Source organism: Callorhinus ursinus, unplaced genomic scaffold, assembly GCF_003265705.2.
Source record: "Callorhinus ursinus isolate GAN/ISIS: 27379988/994484 unplaced genomic scaffold, GSC_fseal_2.0 scaffold11, whole genome shotgun sequence".
NCBI lineage: Eukaryota > Metazoa > Chordata > Mammalia > Carnivora > Otariidae > Callorhinus > Callorhinus ursinus.
The window spans coordinates 18,280,375-18,302,829 of NW_027397073.1; positions in this window are offsets into that span (position 1 = coordinate 18,280,375).

Sequence of the window (22,455 nt, forward strand, 5' to 3'; positions counted from 1 at the left end):
AATGTGTATATGAATCTCTGGGGATCCTGTTAAAATGGAGATCCCGATTCGGTGGATCTGTTGTGGAAATGGAGACCCTCCTTTTCCAGCTCCCAGTTGATGCTCCGAGGCCACACTTTGAGTAACAAGGCCTTAAATCACAGACACCACCCAGGCAAAGTTTACTCTTCTACACCTGCGATGTCTTCTTACGATCCAGGCAATGACATCCTTACTCAAAATGTTGAATGAGCTTTTTCGGTTGGCTACTAGAAAGAGGAAGGGAAGTTTCTTATAACCGAAAAAGAACTCATTCCAAACTGGAATTCAGTTACATAAACAGTTCTGTGAATGATGTTCTTGTTTTCCTACAACTGGTATTAATACTGTTTCAAAAATGCTGCCAAGAGGGCCAGGGAAGCCGCCGTGTGTGCGGAGGGGGTGGGTGATGATCATTAAGGCCATCAATACACTAGGCAGAAATGATCCCTTTCATCAGAGAAGTTTTAAAACAGGCTGGGGTCTCTAATGTGGAGCCAGGTTAGGAGAATCGACAGATATAAAAAAGTAAGTCCTTTGCAGAATCAGAGTGGGGATAACCTGCTGCCTGTCTCCTCTTCCACCTCTTTGCCCTCCTGAGTGCTCACAGGGGAATGTGCCACCTTGCCAGTGAGCCTCCCGGGGTGGGGGCTGCTGCCCCACCTCCTGCAGATGGCTCTCCTTCAGGGCAGGAGTGGGAAGGGGGTGGAAGAACTTCGGGTTTCTTTTTTTCCATCTGCGTTTGTTGCCTAGGGTGTCCTCTGGGTGATGCTAGAAGATAAGTTCTTGTCATTACTGGAGCACTGTGATTATCCCCCTGCAGTACCAGCAGGGAGCCCAGCCACAGCTCCCCCCGCCCCCCACCAGCACCGAGCTAGGCCCAAGGGGGGAGGCAGACAGCAAAAAAGAGCTGCTTCTTGCCGCTGCAGATCTTATAAGGTAGCTGGGAATGGAAGAGCCACATTTTAAAGATCACTAACCACATCCAGCAGGAAATCGTACGTTCCAAACGAGTGATACGCACAATAAGGATGTGGGCTGATGAGGGCATGGGGAAAGTTTTAAATGAGGTGATCAGAAAGGCTTCATCGAGAAGGTAGTAACTGACTGAGTCCTGGAAGGAAAGGAGGAATTGAATAGTGCCTGGGAGGTCTGAGATGGTGCAGTTTCCAAAAACATCCTCTTGCCCAAATCCCTTTGTGGGAATGGCTTGGGGAGAAGCAGAAAGCTGTGCATTGATAGATTTGGATGACAGAAGGTGCCAGTGGCCCTAACTGTGGCCCACCCGAGTGTTGTCAGCCAGGGAGTGCACAGCAAACCTTGCTAGGTCTCTTTCCTGCTGGACGCTACAGAGAATCAGGGGCAGATTAGGATACAGTTCAATTCTACCATCTTCGTTATTTTCTTCAAAACCTGCTTTATGGGGAGATGCTCTAATCGGGTAGCCCAAATTTCTCTCTGTACTTCAGGAAACCCCTTAGCACCTGATTTTCAGCTTTAAAAATTGTTATTTAAATTTTAAACCCCAAAGCATTCCATTTTTTAAAACATTGGCAGATACAGATTAATAATGGCAGGGCTAGAAAAAGTCTATAATAATCTTAAAAAAAAAAACCCAGCAACATTAAAGCTATTTTTTTTTATTTTAAACTTTAGGCTTCACATTTCAAAGTTTTATCAGACTGCTCCCCCCCCAATAATTTAAACCATTGTTTTCCAAGGGAAATTTAATAATAAGAGCCGCCATGTGTTTTTGCTTAATTTTGGAAGCCTGTGTTATGCAGTCAAAGATTCTCATTTGAAAATAATTCCTGTCCTTATTCTAAAACTGCCAGGGGAATAAAATTTAAAAAACATGTTGCAGCTCTCAAGTTTATGTTTTGCCTAAAGCCAAGTAGTGCTGGAAGATCAAAGTTTGGAGTGCCGTTCTAAAGTTAGAACCACAGCCTTGCAAGGCGCTCACAAACCGAGAGCCGGGGCCCAGCAGCTGCCGGTCTAGGGCCTCCAGTAATTAGCTCTGGTGCAAACAGACGCCCCTGCTCCTCCCCCCGGGCGGGGCCCTGCCCTCAGGGCCCCGGTGGCCTGGGAAGTGGATCCCCAGAGAGATGGGACAGGCAGGGTATTTTTAGACCACATGTGTGCACCATACAGGCCTCCTGCATTCCACAATTTGCCTTTGTGAGAAACAGGAGCAACCACTCTGCCCGTGCTTGCTGTCTGCTGGGTCTGCCCTTAGTGGGGGCTATTTGTCAACATGACAGATTCATCTAGTCATATTTAAAGATGGGCAAACTGGGGCATGTTTGCTATTCTCAAGCCGTCTCTTGTTTGCTCTTAAAAAATGAACATAGGTGTATGTGTGTGTGTCTGCATGTACGTGTGTGCATGAGTATGTGTGCCGCTGTGTTTTTTTCTCCCTAAGCCCCAAAGATCTGCTTCCTCACTCCTTTATCAAGGCCCTAACTTGACACTTTTCAGCCTCTGTAGAATTGAGGGTCAAGTAGGATTTCTTAAAGCCCCAGGATGACACTCAGGGGCAACTTGGAGAACTTCCAAAGGCTGTCCACGTGTCTCCATTCACCTCCTTTGGGAAGTTGTACTTGTGAGTGCCGAGTCAGGCTGAAGGGCCCACCGGCCACTTCAAGTGTTATGGTCCGGAAATTGTAGGTGTCCGAGCAGATATGTGAATCAGCCATAAACGCGTCTCCTTACCGAAGAGGTACCTGGCCTTGTCCCTCCTGAAAATGAACTTGTCCCCCAGATGCACCTTGGGCTAGCTAGAAACCACAGTGAACTTTGGAAGACTGTCAAGACACCATGGGAAGCCCAAGCCTTTCCCCTTCACATGCCATCTGTGGCCAGCATTTCCCGGTGCCTTCCCCGACCTGTGCCTCGTGCCACCGACTGCCATTCCCCCAGCAGCTGCTCAAGGAGAAGCATGCAAAACAGCTCTTTCCAACCCAAGCGAGCTCTCCAGCACTTCTCAATTTCAGATAGATGGTTTTCCCACAGAGCCTTGATTTTACAATGGCTTCTAACCTGGCAGCCCTTGATACATTCCCGTGTGCAGTTGATAATAGGAAAAACAGGTGAAGTGCTAAGTCTCACTCAAGCTGTCCACTTAGCTATTTTTACCCTCAGTGAGCTGAATCAGCTCTCTCTCTGTGTTCCTTTCCTAGAACAGAGGAAATCAGCACCTTTTGAACAAGAGGCCAGAGGAGCTGCGTTCTCCTGCAGCACAGACGCTCACCCAGTTCATCCTTGAAATTTTGTGCCGTGGTCTTGGAAGAAACACACTTCCTTCTCCCAGTGGCATTGCTCTGAGCTGTGGAGGCCTGCAGGAGAGTCTCATGCCTCTCCTGACAGAAGGGGCCCAGGTAGCCAAAGCTCTCTGTGGTCTATACGCTGGTCCTGGGGGAGAATGACAGGTTATTTTAATTCCTCTTTGCCTCTTCAAATTCCTACCCTAAAAGCTGCTCAAGGTCGAGGCCTCAGCATTGATGGTGGAAGGGTTATGACATTTGGGGCTGTTGGGATGGAGAGAATGTATTTTGCATGGAGGAAGACACGGATTTGGTAGGGAGGGTGTTATGGGCTGAATTTGACCAAACGAACCTCCAGCACCTCAGAATCTGACTGTATTTGGAGATGGGGTCTTTAAAGGGATAATTAAGTTAAAAGAAGGTCATTAAGAGGGGTCTGGATCCAACATGACCAGTGTCCTTATAAAAAGGGAAAATTTGCTCAACAAAGATGAGCAGAGGGAAAATGATGTGTAAAGACACAGGGAGGAGATGGTGGCTGTCTACAAGGCTGGGAGAGAGGCCTTAGAAGAAACCAGCCCTGCTGACACCTTGATCTTGGACTTTAAGTCTCTGGAACTCTGAGACAATAAATGTCTGTTCTTTAAGCCACCTGGTCTGTGGCACTTTGTTACAGTAGCCCTAGCCAACTAAAACAGGTTTCGGTTTAGCACAAGTGTGGTACAAGGTCACACCAGAGAGAGCTATTGGACAAATCCACTCTCTAAAAATGTACCTGGACAGGTGTTCCTACAATGATAGGGAATAAATAGAGTCCATTTTGTTGGGTGTATTTTACACACCTAACTCTTCAGGGGATTCATTAAAGAAGAAGGAAAAGGGAGTGATGTACCCTAAGGACATGACACTGTGCAGTTTTTATTGTGGGGGAAAAAAGCACGACACCACCAAACTGGCAATTTCTCACAATACCAGGTGCGTTACAGATTGGTGTGTGGGCTTTTGTGAATTGGTTGCATATAAATGAGGAACATTTAAATAAAAAGGAGATCTAGAAACTTTCACTAGTTTGGGGCTTTTATTTATAGCTACTTCTGCACAGTGCTTATTTCCCTTAGCCCGTGAGTTTTGTGTCATGGCAATCTAAGAGGCTTTTACATGAAGTGCTATTGGTTTCAGTGTTCAGATAGGGCTCTGCTAGCCCCTCCTTTGCATGGAAAACAGAGAGAATGGCAGGAGAAAATGGGGATGCTGAGAAACCTGATTTGCAGAGGGTGTGATTTAGTGGAAAGAGAATGGAGTGAGCATGAATCTTAGCCCAAGTAGGACTATCGGGGCGATGTTGGCGCATTCTTTAACTTTCCAGAACCACTGAGTCCTTGGCTCCAAAATGAAGGGCTGGCCTAGGAGAAGGCTAAGGTCGCTTCTCACTCTGATTCTAGGGACTCAGGAAGGTCGAGAGCCAGTGCTAGCCATGGCTTTTGGAGTGGGAGAACAGAACCCCAAATTACCCTATCTGACCTCCCTGTTTGACCAAGCAACATTGTCTTCTCCTTAAATAGTCCCAGGGGACATCTCTCTCAGGGCACTTTCCAGCCTGGTGCTGTCTGCATGCAGTTCCCAAGCCCACCATCCCCCTTCTGTGCCACACCATTCCTTCTTTGCCTTCTTCACCGCTCTGCTCAGATATTTGCTGCTCAGTGTCATCTTTTTAGCTCTGGAAACTACTCACAAGGGGAAGCGTTTAATCCTGCACTTTTGTTTTAGGGTCTATTCCTCTCCTGTTCTAGGAAGACCTGACTAAGAGTGTGTACCACCATCTTCCATTAACTCACTTCTCTTATCTCTGAATGGCCCCGTGATATGAAAATCAAGCTGCTGGACTGTGTAAAGGAGGTGATGTCTGGGAGTGCAGTGAGCACATAGTAAGCACTCGTGTGTTATGTGTCTTTCTCTTTTGCAAAACTTCTGTACTTTTTATCTGTTCCACATATTAGTAGGCATAGCCTTATGTTGCCAGTGCATGTCTACCAACTTGATAGCAAACTCCAGGTTGGGCCCATGTCAGACTTGTTTATACTGTGACTCCACTCGAAGTTACTATTTTGCATAGCACATAGTAGGTCCTGATGGATTAATTCTTGGTTTGTGATCTTCACCAAAGGACTTATTCCCTCAATGAATCCAATGTCTGGATAGTCAAGATCCAGACACTCATCATTCATTCTCAGTGTTGGTTCAAATTGGCCTCTCAGCCTTCTGAGCATCTCCTTTTGCCATGGAAATTTTAGACTCACTTCTAAGATGTTCACACATATTAATGGATATTTACTTATTTTTAAATAGATGTGACAGTGTTTAACATGCATAAGAAATCAAACGCCAAGTGTTAATTGTAGACAAAATCATCCCATTTCTAAACAACCCATTGTTAATGATGTTAGGAAAGAAACCAGGCTCCCTGGGATGGCAAATCGAACCCCCTGTGGTTGTCACAGGGATGCAGGGATTTTCTAGGAGGTATAGACCCAAACAAACAGAATCATAGGAGCACAAGCGAATTTGTATTTTTCCAAAGGTACATAAAAATAAGCCATAAAAAGTACTGCTCTTCAATGGAAATTTACAGAACACATGGATTTGGGGATATTTGTATTCAGCTTATATGGAGAATGGTCAGACCTATGAGCTGATTTGGACCGAGGCTCCTTGATTTAAGGCCAAGGGAACTGGGGATGTTTAGCATGGGGAAGAGAAAATTCTGGGTTACAAGGTAGTAGTCTTAAAATATCTGAGAGCATGACTGTGAAAGAGGAAATGTGTTTGTTCTGCATCCCCATGACAATCACAGGGGGTTCACTTTGCCATCCCAAGGAGCCCGGTTTCCTTTCTAACATCATTAACAATGGGTTGTTTTGATACGGACCTATTTTGTCTACAATTAACATTCAGCACCCACTGGCAGAACTATAACCTGTGGGTGAAACAGGCAAGAAGAAAGATTTTTGTTCCAATATTCGGTAGAGCTTTCTAACGATAAGCTGTGGATGTGCTGAGACACAGACGGAGTCACTGGACTGGATTAATGTAGGAGAGGAGGTTGAAGCTCCTTCTAGTCCTAGGATCATGATTCTTTATATCTGAGTCCTTAATTTTATTTATTTTTTACTTTTTTTGTTTTTGTTTTTTAAAGATTGTATTTATTTATTTGACAGAGCGAGACACAGCGAGAGAGGGAACACAAGCAGGCGGAGTGGGAGAGGGAGAAGCAGGCTTCCCGTGGAGCAGGGAGCCCGATGCGGGGCTCGATCCCAGGACCCTGGGATCATGACCTGAGCCGATGGCAGATGCTTAATGACTGAGCCGCCCAGGTGCCCCCTGAGTCCTTAATTTTAAAGACAGGACTCAATTATAAGACAGTTCAAAAATCACAAGAACTGGAGTCTGAGATTATTTGAAAACGAAACTGGGACCATAAGCTGGGTTGGTTGTAAAGTTTTTTTGGTTTCTCTTTAGTTCTTGAACTAGAAAAATGTCCAAGAATCAATCACAGGCCCAAAGGCAAGCTGAGACTGTTTAAGATCTCAGAGTTCTCTATGTGGAAGGCTGTGGACTGAGAGTATTGATAATGACTCACCCAAATGACATAGGGAGGTCTCTACAAACACCGGCAGGAGGGCAAGAGGCAATTATTTGAGCAATGAGGCCAAGAAGTGGTAGCTTTGACTTGAGGGAGCCAATCATTGTTCTTCATATGGCACTGAATGAAGTAAGCTGCACCTTGTATAGTCTGCGAAAATTCATTTACCATCTTCTATTCCATCTATGACGTGAGGACAGTGAAGTCTTTTACAAAACCACAAGGAGGATTGTTGTGAGGGTTTATCACTTGGTAATTGTATACCTTGTGGCATGAAAATGGCTATGGAAGTAATATCCGGGAACAATAATATCTTAACTGTTAGCATATCCATGCAGCTAGTGAAGTCAAACTGTTTGCCCTAGTAATGGGAAACAAGCAAGCAAAAAACAGTATGGTAGGGCCAGGGATGTGGCTCTCCTCTGTTTGCACAAGGACAGCTTGGTATTTTTATAAGATTCCTTTTCTTGGGAAAATATCAATGATCGGGTCCCTTGAAAATTTAGCACAAAATAAAATGAATGCAAGTGAGGTGGGTGCAGCCTTCATTTGTTATGAAACAGATCCCTCAAAGCACCCACTGGAATTAATTCAGCTGAATCTACTTAGCTACTCATGGTCCCTTCATGAGAAACCACACTTTGTCTCACTGCTTGCAACTTCAGGCTTCTTAGTTTAGCTGATATGGTGTTCTAGTTCCAGCCCTCATCACCAGCTACCCGGGGACGTGGATGGAGAAATGAAACCTCTCTGACTCTTCACTTTCAAGATGGATCTCTCAGGATGTGTTTTGCTGCAAGTGACAAGAACTCTGACTCAAGGCATCATAAACATTAAGGTCATTTGTTGTCTCACATAACGAGAAGCCTTGCGATAGAGTGTTCACTCTGTAGCTCCATGATATCGTAGGGACCCTTTCTGTCTTTTGGTTTGGCGTCCTCAAGAGGTGGCCTTGTGCCTCGGCAGGCTGGCCTCATGCCTGCCTGCAGGGTGGCTGTAGCAGTTCCAGGCATCATATCTGGTTATTCCTTCTTGTGAGCAAATAAGCCTTTCCCATAAGCCACTAGAAGAGCTTCCCTTTTATCTGACTGGTCAGACTGACACCATCTTTAAACCAATCACTGACAAGGTGAACAGGATGAAGAAGATTGATGTAGAACAGATATTGGCAAACTTTTCCTTAAAGGGCCAGACGGTAAATATTTTAGGTTTTGCTGGTCAGGAGGCAAAATCAAGGACATTACATCAGTGGTTATATAACAATTTAAAATATAAACATTTTAAAATTTAAAAACCACTGTGTATTAGATAGGGTTTTCCAGAGGAACAGAATCAATAGGATTGATTTGTTTATCTATGTATCTCTCTGTGTATCTATGTATCTATCTATAGAAGGATTTATTTTAAGGAATTAGCTCATATATTTATGGAGGCTGGCAAGTCCCAAATCTGCAGGGTCGGCCAGCAGCTCAGCAACCCAGGGAAGAGCTGATGTGGCAGTTCAGGGCTAAAAGCCATCTGCTGGCATAATTCTTCTTGCTCAGGGGAGGTCGTTTTTTTTTGTTTTTGTTTTTGTTTTAATTCAGGTCTTCAACTGATTAGATGAGACCCACCCACATTGTGGAGGGCAATCTGCTGTAATCAAAGTCTATCAATTTAAATATAAATCCCATCTAAAAACACCCTCACAGAAACATCTGCAATGATATCTGGGCCCTGCAGCCTCACCAAACTGACACATAAGTTTAGCCATCACACATTCTTAGCCCCAGGCCCTGCAAACCCAAGTGGCAGGGTGGATTTGGTCCTGGGCTATCCTTTGCCAAACTCTGGCTTCAACTGATACCTGAGATGGGAAGAGGATCATTTTTCTTACGAGTGGGTACCTGAACAAAACAGTCAGTCAACAAAGAACAAAGCCGATGGATAGACAACCAACCCTGCTATGCCAGTCCTACCGATTCAACAGAGGTTTTGGTAGCCTAAGAAAGAAATGCGTTGAGAAACTCGAAAACACTGCATCAGAATGTAGAGCAGAAATCCCTAACCGACACTTCCCTGCCTCAACTGTTGTGTTGTGTTTTGGTTTTTGGTTTTTGGGTGTTTTTTGTTTGTTTTGTTTTTTAATGAGTGACTCAATATTTCTATTTGTCAGCACATGTGTTGCTCTCTTCTTCCCTTCCTGTGCAGGAGGCAGGCCATCCTGTTCCCCAGGCATAAGAGAAAGGCAACCTGTGACTGCTTGTGGAGGGAGTGGGATGGGCTGTGAACATTGCTTCTGTAGATGGTGAGTACACCAATTTGGTGCAAGCAGATGCCCTCCATGAAGAGGAGCATTTGAAGGACCAGGCGCTGTGAGTTTTGGCAGAGGTGAGTTGCATGGGTTCTCTCCCAGCAGGCGAGGTGGGGGTGCTCTCTAGTTGGCCTTTGTGCAAGCATGCATCCTGATGTGCTCCCTGTCCTGCCCAGTCTCGCAGGGTTCTTTTTCAATTCATATCAGATGACAGGTATTCTAGTGCCAAGTACTGGGCTGGGTACTGTGCCGGGCATTGGGAATGTGGATTTGTGTAAGATAAGGTGCTGGCCCTCCTGAAGAGGGAAATTTGGAGGTGGAAACAGAGATAAACTGACTATCATATGATCCTTGACTGTGATGGGTGGGGGGATACTAGCATCTCAGTGCACATTTGGAAATGTGGGAGGGATGTTTTTGGTTTCCACAACAACTGGGGGATATCCGTGACATTTGGTGCCTGGTTGCTGGAGTGTCAAGTGTCCCACAATGCATGGGACAATCACGTACAACAAAGAATCGACTCCCTTAAAATACCACTAGTCCATGAAAACGAGCTAAGGGATTGAACAATGATCTTTCAGTTGAGGGAAGTAGAAGGAAGCTATAACGAGCCCCCTTCCTCCTTCCTACCTGAGGGGTGTGACACTTACAGGGCAAGAAAGCTGGAATCCACTGGGCTTCTTACTTTAGATAAAGCTCATGTTTTTGCTGAAATCCAGGGAAGAACTAGGAATAGCTTTGGTGAAACAGGGACTCCACTTACAGCTTTGTCAATTGTGAATTGCACAAGTCCAGGGGGAACCACGCATGTTTCAACGACTATTGGTTTATGTAGCTATTACCACCCTTTCCTGGCAGCTGACAATAAAGTACCTTGAGAAAGAGATCCTTACTAATTCTCACTGAGCCCAAGGCAGGGCTGGGCTATAGGGTGGCAAGAGAGAGTGACATAGAGGTGGCACCCAGTGTGGAGAAGACTGGGTGGTGGGACTCAGGCAGCCAACCACGGTAGTGACTGGTCTAGTCTCTGGTCCACCTGTTGTAGGAGTGGCAAAGTGACGGGCCTTCAGGAGGCTTCAACCTGACAGGGGGGACATATTCAAGTTTCCACTCAGAGTGAGGGAGGTGCCCAGGGGCTTTTGCTCTCCTTCACTGACTGGTATGGGAGGGATTGGATTGTGGTCTCTGGTGGGAGGAAAATGAACTGTTCTGACCACATGCAGAGGCAGATGGACCCTCACCCAAATCTGGTGCCCCGTGCACACCAAAAGGGGATGAAAAGGTCTGTTACTCCTCCAGGCACTCCGGCTTACATATACAACTCTCCCCAGAGTCCCATTCGCCTATGCTCAGGATTTATCTGCCACCAAAATGGGTTTAACCTTTTGAGCTTCAGTTTGGCACCTCATGTTTTTCCAAGTCTCAGGGAGAGAGCAGGGCAGGCCACTCAGGCAGGTCCCTAATAACCTCCCATGACTTGGGGAGGGGGCATGCCGTGGTGGGAGTCCCCAGGCACGAGGCTTGAAGGATTTGACACTCTCACAGTGCCAAATGAGACAGTACTGAGTGCTCAGTATTTCCTTACCAGCTTGCCCAGATGTGGGGCACCACTGGAAGAGGGAGGGGTGAGACTTAATAGCTGTCAGCAGTCACACAGAACAGTGGACTCAGACCCCTCATTACGTATATCCTGTCTTTTTAGGACACAGCCCTGGTTATTCTCAGGCATTTGGGATAATGGCCAGGGAGGAGGGGAACAGGGCTGTTAGAGCCCTTTGTTTTGCACAGCTCTACTTCTACCAGCTCAGGGAAAAATGCCAACAAGGTGGGAAACTGAGGCTGGCTTAATTCAGGGAGGCATGGGGTCCAGTGGCTCTCGTGTCGCTGGGTAACACAGGACTCCCTAGGGCGTGTTTGAGCCAGAATCATTGAAACTGATAGACATAAGATCTGCTTTAGCTCTTGGGTCCTAGAAATTTCCCTGGGCTCAATTCCTGGGGCACATCCATTAATGAGTGCTGAACATTTTCTGGAGACAGGATCAGGGTGGTACACTTAACCAGGGTCCATATTAAGAAGTGATGTGCTGAGACTTGGTTTCCACACCTCCCAGAATGAAAAGTGGCACCGCTCTTAGCTTTCCTCCGGAGGCTGAAAAATAAAAAGATGAATTGAACGCTAAATGCATTGCAAGCTAAATACACTTGGGGATATAAGCGAACAAGAAAAGAAAGGAGGCAGAGTTATTGAGGCAACAATTCAGATTTAATTGCATTTGATATAGACCACCCTTTAAAAATAGTTTGGTCGGTTAAAGGCTGTAGTAATTTATGGAACTATCTTATTGCTTCCAGGGAAGTTGACAAGTCTGGACTGAATCAGGAGAATCAGCATAAATCTCAGCCGATGCCTAATTTTAGAGATGTCTGGTCCTTGAAGGAGTCTTGCCACAGCCAGATGGGGTGGGAGACAACATTTGAGGATGGAAAAGCATGAGGTGCCAAACTGAAGCTCAAAAGGTTAAACCCATTTTTGTGGCTGATAAATCCTGAGCAAAAATAAATCGGATTTTGGGGGAGCGTTGTGTGTGTAAGCTGGAGTGCCTGGGGGAGGCTGCAGGAGTCTTGAAGAATCATAGGGAATTTTTTAAAATTCTTCCAAGCCTGGATGCTGTTCATCTCGAAAAAGCTGAGCTCCTTCTCCCCAAGAGCTGCCCCAAACAAGGTAGAAGGGTGACCACGGGCTCTCCAGGACTTTGCTTCCTTACATGTCTACTACAGACATGCCCTTCTCCTCTGTTAGCAAGACTTCGATGTCCTGCTGAGGTCACTCCTGATCACTGAGATGCTTGCCTTGTTATGGCCTGGAGAAATGAGGCCCTTCTTCTGGAGCATTCTTCCACCTTTGTGTTCTCTGTTACCTGGTGTTCCATGTCAATGTGTTTGCATCTCTGTTTCTAAAGGAAAGCCTGCCTCCCATTCATCTGTGCAGAGGCTGTGGTACCATAGCACTTGGCACTTGGGAAGAGTTATGATGAGAATTGAGATCAACTCAAAGGATTCGGCTGGGGTCTTAACGGTAAATGATAGCTCTTGGGCTCTATAATTTTAAATCCAACTCACTGAGGCCCTATGGAGAAGGGTATGTAAGTGCTGACATAGCCTTAGTATGTCTCAGAACATCGGTTCTAGTGCACTTGTTATTCTGATTGTGTTTATTGTTGTTATCATTATATTCTTCTAGAGGAAGGGACAACAGGAGCAAAGAGAATTTCTGAAAGGGTTGAACAACTGCTTATTCATTTAAGGACCCAAGTCACTGAGGATCATGTTATAATACATTTGAAGTTTAAGATTGCAATGGATTTGGGAAGTGTCTTTGAAGACTTTGTTCCCAGACCATCTGCCTCAGAATCTTTTGCTTAATGCATATTCCTGGGCCGTGGCCCTAGACCTACGGAATCAGAAGCTCTTTGGGTGTGCCTAGGAATCCATCCGCACTATGAACAAATTCCCCGGGTGACACCAGTGTACACTAAAGTTATTTTATAACTTTGGTGGGCTTGGGGGTGGGGGGGTTTAGCCCGAGCAGCACAATCAGGTGTGGATTTGTTGGTGCAAGGGACAGAGCCAAGTCTTTAGAGTCTGAAGTTTCTGCATGGAAATCCTCAGTGGAATGCTTGTTAGCCTCATGGCCACCAGCAAGTGATGTCATCTGTCTCAGCTTCTCTTTCCCCATCTGCAAAATGGGGATACTAATGTCTTCCTTGTTGTAAAGATTAAAGCAAATATATGTAAAGGGCCTGGATGTAGAAGGTGTTCAATTGGTGGTAGTCACGCGATTACTATTCGGTAACATCCATCAGAATAATGTCATCCCAGTTTTAACGGGCATTTACCTGTTGGGGAAAGGAAGAGAACTTCCTAGTAAGATTCTTTACAGGACTAAGATGGATGGGGATGAGGTGTGTAGAAGAGAGAGGAAGTTAACTTTTCTGATGACATTCCTAAGACTCGTAGAGAATGTTTCTCAGAGGATGTTTCTGGCACATCCTCACCAGAATGATTGCTATACTGTTTCTAGTATGTCAAGAAATTAAGGAACATCCATTCCTTCTTTTATTTTTATTCATTTTTAAATTTTTGAAAACAGTTCATCATATAAAACTTAAGGATTTATATGAAAATAGATGAGTATAACAAACTTCTATATGCCCATCACTCACGTTCAATGATTATCAACTCTTGGCTAATCTCAACTGTACTCACCACCTCCTCTGAATGGCTTATTTTGGAACAAATCCCTAACATCCTATTCTTGCATCCATAAACATTTTAGGATGTGACTCTAAAATAGGCAAACTCTTAGAAAAAAAAGAAATAATAATACCATTATTAATCTAAGAATAAAGATGTCTTTAATATCCTCAAATACCTGTCAGTGTTCAAATTTCTCCAATTGTCTACAATCTTTTTAATTTTTTAACTTTTTTTGCTAGTATAAGGGTCCAATTTAGGTCCATTAATTGATGTCTTTAAAATTCTTTTTAAAGATTTATTTATTTATTTGAGTGGGGGCGGGGGTGTAGAGGGAGAGGGAGAGAGAAAGCTAAGCAGGTTCTGCGCTCAGCGCAGATCCTGATGTGGGGCTTGATCTCACAACCCTGAGATCAGACCAGAGCCAAAACCAAGAGTCAAACGTTTAACTGACTGGGCCACTCAGGAGCCTTGATGTCTTTTAAATTTTTTAAAAATACATTAATTAAGTTCCTCCTCCATATTATTTTGTTCCCTTGCAATTTGTTTGTTGATGAGTTTTCCACAGTCTGGATTTTGCCGATCACATCCCTATGGGGTCACTCCTTTGTATTCTGCATTTTCTAGAAGTAGTAGTGAGATCTAGAGTCTTGATTGGATTCCAGTTTGATTATTTGGCAAGAATACTTCATAAATAGTAGAATTTCTTCCATCAGTAGGCATAGAATATATATATATATATATATCAATGGCTGTTGATATATATATATAGATATAGATATATATTGATAGTCATTGCCTAGATCCATTAATTTACTAGGGACAGTAATATTATAATTTTGTTAATTAATTATCTAAGGTATATCTTCAAAGTGAAACTTTATCAACTATTTGGTTATTCAGATGTATAATTCCTATAGGAAAATCGGTATAAATGCTTTATTTTTTATATAAATTATTTTTCAGAATAATTACTCGTTTCTTTAGCATTCTCCAGTTACTGACTTTAAAAAAAACATAAACTCATGGATTAAACATTTTGATGTGTTTCAATCCATTGGGATATTATTTATGTTCTGATTGTGTTATGCTTGGCCAGTGGGAGCCTCTTCAAACTGGCCTTTGAGAGCTTCTAATGTGATGCTAGTAGATTTCACAGCTTCCTTGCTTTCTGTTATGACAGAATGTTTTAGGCTCATTTTGTACATTTTCCCTTCAGACCTGAAATCAGTTATTTCTCCCAGAAAATGGTATCTAGTGACCATAATCTGGGGGCTAAGATGCCCAGTGCTGCTATGTTGGCTATTGATGCTAGGCTTTCTCAGTGAACAGAGCTAGAAAATAAATATTTTTTGGTATGCCATGATTCTATACTGATTTTTTGTTTATATTCAGGACTAAAGGATTTTTCCTTACCTTCTTCTGTATCTCTTTCTCTAATGCCTAAGCGATTCTCAATGACAACAAATAATTGTTTTGTCCTACAATATATACAAAAGAGTTTTGGAATAAAATACCAAGACAACCATCAAAAATATCTGGGAAGAGTTTAAGATTATTTTTGCAGCTCTTTTGTCCTTAGGGTGTTTTCCATTAGGCTGTAGAGTCAACGTCTGTGTTTCAAAGTCACTGACTTGCTGTTTGTATGGTTATATTGACTCGTCAAAACACAGACTCATGTGTTCAGTTTTGCTTGTAAATGTCAGGATTTTCTTTTATACAATTTAATTTTCTTGGTAATTATGTTAATATTTACATAGTTTCAAAGTTAAATCTTCAAAACCAGGTATAATCATGTAAGTCTTGCTTCTATTGTTATTTCCTCCTCCCTATTTCCTTCACCTACCAAAGGCAATCCATTTTCTGTATTTTCATGGTTTGTCTTTTTTTTTTTTTTAAATAGAAGAAGATTCATGTACACAAACACCCACATATATATATTTACATCAGTGTTTCTTAACCTAGATGGGATTGGTATTTTGGACTGGATAATTTTTTATTGTGGATGATCATTCTATGTATTATAGGATGCTTAGCAGCATCCCTGTTCTCTACCCATTAGATGCCAGTAGCATACCTTCAGTTGTGGCAATTAAAAATTTCTTTTTTTCTTTTTTTTTAAATTTTATCTATTTATTTATTGGGGTGGGGAGGAGGGGGAGAGGGAGAGGCAGAGAATTCCAAGCAGACTCTGCTCTGAGTGTGGAGCCTGATGCAGGTCTCAATCTCATGACCCTGAGATCATGACCTGAGCCGAAATCAAGAGTCGGACGCTTAACCCACTGAGCCACCCAGGTGCCCCTCAAATGTCTTTAGACATTGCCAAATGTCCCAGTGGGCACAGTTCTTTCCAATTTTAGTATATGTGCTGCCGAAGCGAGCACCCAGTGGGCACAGTTCTATCTGACTGAGAATTACTGCTTTGTATATATGTACATTTGTAAATATGCTTATTTATATATTCATTTCCCCCTCCAACTTCTTAGATGCACAGCAGCAAATTATACCCATTTTCTTCACCTACTTTTTAAAATTTCATTTTCTAAAAATTTTCAACAAATTTCATTATCCAGATGCAAAATCAATAAGAACATTTTTTACTTGAAGCATACTTTAGAATACATGGTTCTAAATGATATATAGAAACCATCCCATCCAAGAAAAATAGAATACACATTTTCCTCAAGTACACATAGAAGCCCCTGGTTAAATTGCAAAAAGAGACATAACAAATATTACAGATTTAAGAAGACTGAAATCATATCAAGTATATTGTCCAACCACACTGGTACAAAACTAAAGATCAACAATAAAACAAAGTTGGAAGATCTACAATGTAAATATTAAATGTTTAATATGTAAATACTAAGCAACACACTATGGTACAAGCAATGGGACAAATAAGAAATCAAATAGCAAATCAAAATATTCCCAAAACAAAAGAAAAACAAAACACAATATTCCAAAACCTATGGGATGCCACAGAAGCAGATGTGAGAGTGAAATTTATGATATAAATGCTTGTATTAAGAAAAAAAGTTCAAATAGACATTACACCACAAGGAACTGGGAAAAGAAGAAACTTAGCTGAAAAATTCAATAGAGGAAGGAAATAACAAAGAAAAATCAGAAATAAATAGAGATCAGAATAAGCAGTAACATAACATTGAAAGTAATGATCAGTTTTTCCAAAAGAATGAATAAAATTGGCAATGCTTTAACTACACTAAGAAAAAAAAAAGAAGACTCAAAAACCAAAATGAGAAATGGAAGAGAAAACAGTACAACAGCTAACCACAGAAATACAGAATGTGAATAACAGATTACTATGAACAGTTACATACTAACAAGTCGGATAACTTAGGGGGAAAAAAAAAACCCAGATAATTCCTAAAAACACAAAGTTACCAAGATTGAATCATGAAATCTTGATTTCAAGAAATAGGAAATCTTCTTAGACCAATAACAAGAATGAAAGTTGAATTCGGAATCCACCTGACCTTTTTTTTTTTTTGCTCAACAAAATGTATCCTGGGGATTACTCCTGAGTATTATGTAGAAATAGTTTTCCTTCCTTTTCCCTGTTGTATAGTATTCCACTGTCCCATTTCTTCCTATATTTTAGCATTTTTACCAGGTTTTATACACAGGTATACAGAATAGGTACGTAACTATTTGGGCTAGCACTTAGAGAGAGTTTGTGTTCCAAGTGCTGAGAAAAATTGGACAACACACTTTAAAAAACAGAGTAATAATCTTCCTCTTGCCCCATCAGCATTTTATTTAGTGCAACAAGTTTCACCCTTCCCCCTCAAGGACTATTAAAAAACTTGGGGCACTCGAGTGTCTCAGTCAGTTAAGTGTCTGCCTTCAGCTCAGGTCATGATCTCTGGGTCCTGGGATCGAGCCTCAAGTCAGGCTCCCTGCTGAGTGGGAAGTCTTTTCCTCCTGAAATAAAGAAAATCTTTAAAAAAAATTCTATTCTTTAAGCTCAAAATTTTTCAAATTTAAGAGAAGTACATTTCTAGCATTTTCTTAATTATTGTCATTGCCTTATCATTTCTGAACCAGGATCTAGTTATGTTCTTGTTTGCTAATCTGCAATTTGCACATTTAAGCTGCCCAAAGCCTTATCATTTTATTTTTTAATTTTTCCTTTTCAGAACTTTCTGGACTTTTCTCTCACTGTACCAAGGAGAGTGCTCTGTTCACTATGGTGGCCCTCAATCCTTCTCACCAACTGTGAGGATCAAGGAATTATTCCAAATTACTAAGTGGGATTAAATTTAGGAATTTGGAATTCCCAGTCACTGCTCCAAATAGCAGCTAAAAATGTTGGTTTCCTCTGAAGATCAGCGGGCAGAAGAATGTTACAGGATATGAGGTGGGACAAGGAGCTCCCTTGGTGCCCGAACAATCCTCAGAATGAGGATTCTGAGGCAAGCCCGAAAGGAGCCCCCAGCTGGGCTAGAGGAAATTAGGCCTCAGCTTCCATGGGGGAGACAGAGGAGCCCTGAGCTTTTCAGGGATGCTTGGGCTGATTCTTTTACCCTTTTACAGCAGCCTTGGAGCACATCAACTTGCTCTCCCTGACAAATGAGAAGGCCAGGCTCAAATTAATTATTTTGGCACTATTATCATACAGACCAATTCAGTACATTTACTTAAAGCTGAATATTAAAGCCTATTTATTTTCTCTCCTAGCTCATAAGCTGTCCCCCCCTACCCCTGCCCAAAATGGGTTACATGATGAAAGCTGAAACTTCAGGAAATTCCTCATTTCCATATGAATATCTCATTCTGCAATTTGAAGAAGTACAAAAGTATGAAATGTACCTCATTTTGATGTGGCCCCCAGGAGAAAGAGTTAAAGGAGATTTTGCTAAGGGGTGTGTGTGTGTGTGTGTGTGTGTGTGTGTGTGTGTGCTGAGTTGTCAGAAAGGAGAGCATGCAATAAAGAATATGATCTTTCCTATTTTTAAAGGGAAGTATTTTGTAAGAATGAGGTATGAAATCTGCTAACTCACTTTAGGATGTCATTTTCCCAATGACCCTCGAATTGTTTCATCAAAATCTTTTCCTATCTAATCAATTAAACTCACCTCTCTGAACCCTTTCTTTTACAGAACTGCAAATTTCTTAACTTCTGTTTTTAGAATTACCCCTTGTCTACTAATAATGAGCCAATGATAACACATGCTCAAGAGCAAAATCCAAAATACAATTTTGTATAGCGAAAAGAAGAGACAGATTTTTTTTTGGCTAGTTAAAATACCAGCTCGAACAAATTATTTGCCCTTCAGTATTTTTTTTAATCTTTTATTTCTCTGTTCTCGGGCTTAAGACGAACATATCTGCTTACTGCTGTTTTTTGCTTGTCTTTAATCATACAAATAGCATCTAGTCTCTTCTTCCATCTCCTTACTGCTCCCCCACTCTCCTTCATTAGAAGGTTCCCTCTGTTCTCATTTCCTCCTTTACTTCATTGTGAGCAGCTGGGCTATGTGCTTGCAGCAAATTAGCTGTAAAATAAAGCCGTCTTTTTTTTTTTCTTTTCTTTTTTTTTTTCCAGGGTGTTGTGGGAGAAAAGGTGGTTAGAGAAATTATCCCACAATAAGCAAGTGTGGACAAGGATCAAATAAGCAGAAGAAATCAGCCTGTTGGAGGGTTCACTCACACTGATGAACCATAGTTTAGTACATTTCCCTCCTGGCGGGGGGGTCCCTTTCGGGTCATTCTGGATGCTTACCCTCAAGTTCTTTAGCAAAGGCAGTTTCCCCACAGTTCTTGATTGCCACAGACATTCACCAAATGAAGTCCCGGTTGCAATGTGTGTTCTTTAAAATATTGAAATCCAACTGCAGTCTTAATGTTGTTGGCCTCACTTTTTGTGTGTGTTTAAAAATGCAACAGCAATTGTCACAGCCATTCATCAATTTAAAAAGGCAAGCAGGCACTGAAATTGTGTATGGTCTCAGGAGGAAAATTAGTTCTAAAGGTAAGGAAATCCAAATAAGCTGGGTGAGAGAGAGAGAGAGAGAGAGACATGGGAAAAGCCTTAGTGACTACTCCCAGGCATCTGGTCTCAATGTCCCCATCGTGGGTTTTGTGGTTCATCATGGTCTGCAGGTAATCAACAAGTGCCCCCCATAAAGGTGCTGGATGACCACGTACATTACGATTCTTTGAAGGGTCAAATAAAATCCTCTGTGCTCGCTTTCAAGCACACTGACAAGAAGATGCTAATTATTCTCACTTGGCTTCTCTCCCGGTAGCGTGTTCAAATCTAACGTATTGTCACTTCTCTCTCTATCCCAGTTCAAGCAGCACAGACCCACCTAAAGGTGGGTGAATGGAAAGAACACTTAGATGGAGGCACGAGGTCATCCTACACCTTGCTGGACCCTTCATCATTATACGCAGTGAATGTCAACCTTTTTTATGAAGCAGTGAAATATTTTCTTTTCCAAATGAAACATTACTCGGCATTTAAGTATGCAAAGCAGCAAAAGGAACATTTGAGTACCTTAAATTTATTTTGCAACTTACAAATTTATGCAATTGTGATTTTAAAGTTTGTTTATTTTAAAGGCGCTCAAAGAGAATTCTGACGCCTTTTGCTTGAACACAAAAAATTGAAATTGGGGATTAGGGATGACTATTGCCATTATAACAACCTCACTTCCCGATTCTACCCTCTTTATTTGTGAATTTTTGTTTGGTTTACAGAGTAGGGAGACAATTTTGATTCAGACACTTAAGTAGAGGGATATGGTAAGATTTTTGTTTTTTATTCCATTTCCTTTGTGACCTCGGAACAGTCCCCATTTCCTAGGAGATGACTGCAGACACGGGATTCCAAAGTTGGCAGAAACACAAGTCAACCTGATAGTACCGGGTTACACTTAGTGATCTCATGTTTGTTCATATCACTTGAGTGTTTTAAATTACTGTTTAAGAGTGGTTAAACTTATTTACGAATGCAATCCTAATTAAATGTTTGCAGAATCTCTGAAGCACCGCAGCACACTCAGGAGTAAAGAATGTGGTTTGGAAACCATTGTATTTCCAGAGGGATCACTGGCAGTACCAGCAGCATCTTGGGAGTGAAGTCACCAAAACTGGTGAGACAGGAGTGTGTGTGTGTGTGTGTGTGTGTGTGTGCCTCCTTAAGAGCCATAAATGCTCTGAAGGGGGTCTGTTGTCTGTTTTGGAATGTTGGAACAACTTTTCAGCCCCAAGTTTTGTTAAAGGCAGAATTTCTCTAGTTGGTGCCATGCAAATTGAGGATGCTGGAGATGGGAGCCTGGAAGCCCTTCCTGCTTCTAGAGCTACGTGGTGCAGTGTGGTAGTCATCAGCCACATGTGGCTCCTTAAATTTAAATCCTCATCCTCAATTAAAATTACATAAAATTAAAAACTCATTTCTGCGGCCTCACCAGCCACACTTCAAGTATGCAATAGCCACATGTGGCTATTAGATAGCATATTGGATAGGACACATTTGGACTTTTTTATCATCACAGAAAGCTCTTTGGGAAAGTACTGCTCTAGAATGAGAGCCACTCATCATCAGTCTGATGGCCATTTTGAGGTTGCTCTTAAAAATAGCTTATAACCCTGCACGGCATCATCTTTCCAGTCATTGCAAACATCCCCTCCATTTTGCTGGAACTATTTAAATGAAAGATGAGTGGGGAAACATTTGGCAACATCTTCTGATCCCGACGACAGTCCTCTCTCCTAATGGCCCATGATAGAATGAGAGAGAGTATATTGGGGCTTATATTTGCGAATTCCCTTGAAAGACCATAAAGGGCAAGCAGAATGATTCAGAGAAAGAACTCTGGAGTAAGGCTACATTTCTGAATCCACACGGGCCCTTATAGGCTATGCCATCTTGAGGAAGTTAACCTGTCTGTGATTCAGTTTCCTCTTTTAAGATAATGCCAGTACCTACCTCATTAGATTATTGTGAAATTAAGTGAGAAACGGCTCAGTGCCTAACTCCTAGTGAGCATGTGATATGTGTTGGTTGCTTTTATTACTCTTACCACTTGCCCAAACTAGAAATTCCATTATGGAAGTCATTGTTTGAATAACCATTTCAAACACATGAAACAGAAGAAAACTGATTCTAAAAGATCTCCCAGGGCGCCTGGGTGGCTCAGTTGGTTAGGCGACTGCCTTCGGCTCAGGTCATGATCCTGGAGTCCCGGGATTGAGTCCCGCATCGGGCTCCCTGCTCAGCGGGGAGTCTGCTTCTCCCTCGGACCCTCTTCCCTCTCGTGCTTTCTATCTCATTCTCTCTCTCTCTCTCAAATAAATAAATAAAATCTTTAAAAAAAAAAAAAAGATCTCCCAGATAAGAGAGTGGTAATCAAAATGTGACCTGTGAGAAAGGTGTCTGGGTAGAGTTAGGAAACCACCAAATGTCACCAATTCCCCATTCTAGAGTTTCTTTGATTCCTCACTTTAAAGGCTAGAGGTAGTCTTCAAGTAATACTTGAAAAAAGAGTGTTTTCTGAGCTCTTGCCTAGTTGGGAAAGCCTGTAATTGTCATATGAACGACAACTTGGCTGAGCATTAAATTCATGGGCCCCAAATCACTTATTCTAAACCCGGATAAACTTGGTACCATGGTTTTCTGATATTTAGTATTTGAAAGCAATCCGACCTGATTTTAGTTTTTCACTGAGGATGTGTTTTGAGTTCCCCCAGCAGTAAACTCAAGAGGCAAGGAATCAAGTGCGAGGAGTTTATTTGACAAGTGAAGGAGGGGGCGTGGAGATGCAAGACAGGGAAGGAAGGCAGCAGATAAGAGGTATGTCCTAGGGTGGGTTAGCAAGGCAGATACCACTGTATCCATCTGGAGCTGAATCATGCTGGATTGATTGTGGAAGTCAGTATAAAACACATTTCCCAAAGTTACCCTCTCAGAGAAGTGAGGACACTGGGGTATGTAATCACCAAATCATGTCT